This window comes from Xyrauchen texanus, chromosome 27 (assembly GCF_025860055.1).
Source record: "Xyrauchen texanus isolate HMW12.3.18 chromosome 27, RBS_HiC_50CHRs, whole genome shotgun sequence".
Lineage (NCBI taxonomy): Eukaryota > Metazoa > Chordata > Actinopteri > Cypriniformes > Catostomidae > Xyrauchen > Xyrauchen texanus.
Genome location: NC_068302.1, coordinates 25773334 through 25775846, shown reverse-complemented (window position 1 = coordinate 25775846; position 2513 = coordinate 25773334). Strand labels below are relative to the sequence as shown.

Below are 2513 nucleotides of genomic sequence, written 5' to 3'. Positions count from 1 at the left end.
ATGAGTGTTTAACAAGGAATTCGGCTTTCAGTTGGGTGACTGTCGTTTGTGTTTAGTTGTGTTGTTTGGTTCTGTCCAGAATGGTGTGCTTGTAAATGTGACTCGTATCTCTTTTAAGTTGCACACCTTTGTTAATTAGCCTACATCCAAACCACATGTATATGTGCTGTTTAAAGATTCAACACAACGATTGTGTTACAAATGTGCGCGTTTGACAGTGTATAAGTCCTCATTGGCACCTTACGGTTGTTGTTTTTAACTAGAGGGCGCTCTAAAATTTACTGGTCAGCGAATTGTACTGGAATTACCGTTGAAAAGCTCTCGTGCAGCAAACAGTATTAGTAGATAGTGGGTTTTGGTGTCTCGCCACTTTGTCGTGTGTAGTCAAAATGGTTAGGAACGGGAAAGTAAAGTTGTTTCCGCCGGGTTTCGAACCGGAGACCTTTCGCGTGTGAGGCGAACGTGATAACCACTACACTACGGAAACTTGAAATTACACATATTAACAGTTCTTCAAAAACACTCTGGGTTTTCATATGATCATCGTTTCGACGTAATATGTATCTGTACACAGTAGCAATCCCTTTATCAGAATCAGCTTTATTGCCAAGTATGCTTACACGTACAAGCAATGTGTCTTGGTTACAGGAGCTTCCAGTGTACAACAATGCAAAAACAGCAGCAAGACATAGATAATAAAAAAAAATAAGAATAATAAAAATACATAATCATACATATACGTACATACACTCAGACACACACCTTCATACATATACACACGTAGTGCATATTATAGAAGGCAACAGTTAAAAAAGGTAGTGGGCTGGATGAGTGAGGTCCAGATTTATTTTACCAGCCTTTTTCCTCCGGAAGTGTATAGTTCTTGAAGGGGTGCAGGGGCCAACCAATAATCCTCTCAGCCAGGGTTGCCAGATTGGGCGGTTTCCCGCCCAATTGGGCGGTTTTGCAATCTTTTTTGCGGGCAAAAATGGGTTTGGGCGGGTGGATAAAAATAGGGCTCGTTTCGGATCAGTTCGGCGGGTTTTTGTACCCGAAACATCGGTACTTCAGAGCCTTCTTTCGGGGACTCTCTTCAGTAGCCTACACTCACTCACTCACTCACTCACTCACACACACACACACACACACACACACACACACATGTTGTGTTTCCATGTTTTATGGGGACTTTCCATAGACATAATGGTTTTTATACTGTACAAACTTTATATTCTATCCCCTAAACCTAACCCTACCCCTAAACCTAACCCTCACAGAAAACATTCTGCATTTTTACATTTTCAAAAAACATAATTCAGTATGATTTATAAGCTGTTTTCCTCATGGGGACCGACAAAATGTCCCCACAAGGTCAAAAATTTCGGGTTTTACTATCCTTATGGGGACATTTGGTCCCCACAAAGTGATAAATACACGCTCACACATACACACACACACACACACACACACACACACACACACACACACACACACACACACACACACACACACACACACACACACACACACACACACACACACACACTACAGGTCTGGCTGACATGCCCCCTAAACTCACAACAGACACTCCCTCCCTTCAGCTCACGTCACGCACGGATAGGCTAAGTCTAGATGTACTTTTGCGTCCATTCCTTTTTCCTTTTTTAACTCCTAATTGAATAATGAAAAACATGCATTCTTCTTTATTCGTTTTTAGACTGGTGAAACGATATTCACAAACTTATTTTCCTTATATAGGCCTACAATGCTTAGATATTTAACTTCACATATAAAAAAGAAAGCCTAAAACAAAAACATTTCAAAAACTGTAAAATGTTAAGTTATATAGGCCTACAAATAAATTATTTTATGATATTACTGTCTTAAGTGAACTCATTTATAAACGCCATTAATAATTGTCATTATTATTATTAGCCTAAAAATCACCCACAGCCTAAATCACCTCTCTGTATTGTTCCAGACACATGGCTCTTCTCATTCAGCACTGCGGGAAAAATATAATTTCCTGGTTTGGCCTTAGAATACCAGTAAAATCGACATTTTCCATATTAATTTGTGAATATTTTAAATGTTTAATAAAGGGGCAAAAAGTCATAAACAATACGTCAAGATTTATTTTTTATTTATTATATAAAAATAAATATTTATTTTATTTTTTATTTATTTTATTTTTTTTTAACTGCAGCATTTGCAGTTCAAATTCAAATTTTGGTGTTCAACTTTGCGTTTTAAAAATACAACAACCGTTAATTTTTGATTACAGGTTAAAAAAGGAAAAACGAATGGACGCAAATACACGGACCAATGGGTAATTTTAAAACTCGTTAATGATTATCATGTGTTTAAATGAGAAACCATAGCGAGAAACAAGCCAATACAAATTTGGGCGGTTTTTTGTGCATTCTCGCGGTTTTTGACGAGGTTTTGGTCTGGAAAACCTTGCTGGCATCTGGGTCCGGGTATCGTTCGTTCATTTGTTTTTGCTTTCATAT

General features: G+C 37.9%; 1 non-coding gene across 1 annotated transcript; it reads right to left on the bottom strand.

The window, feature by feature from the left end:
• Window positions 1-414: 414 nt before the first annotated feature.
• On the bottom strand, window positions 415-487 carry trnav-cac (transfer RNA valine (anticodon CAC)). Its single transcript has one exon. It is a non-coding gene; the product is annotated as a tRNA-Val (tRNA).
• Window positions 488-2513: the final 2026 nt, after the last annotated feature.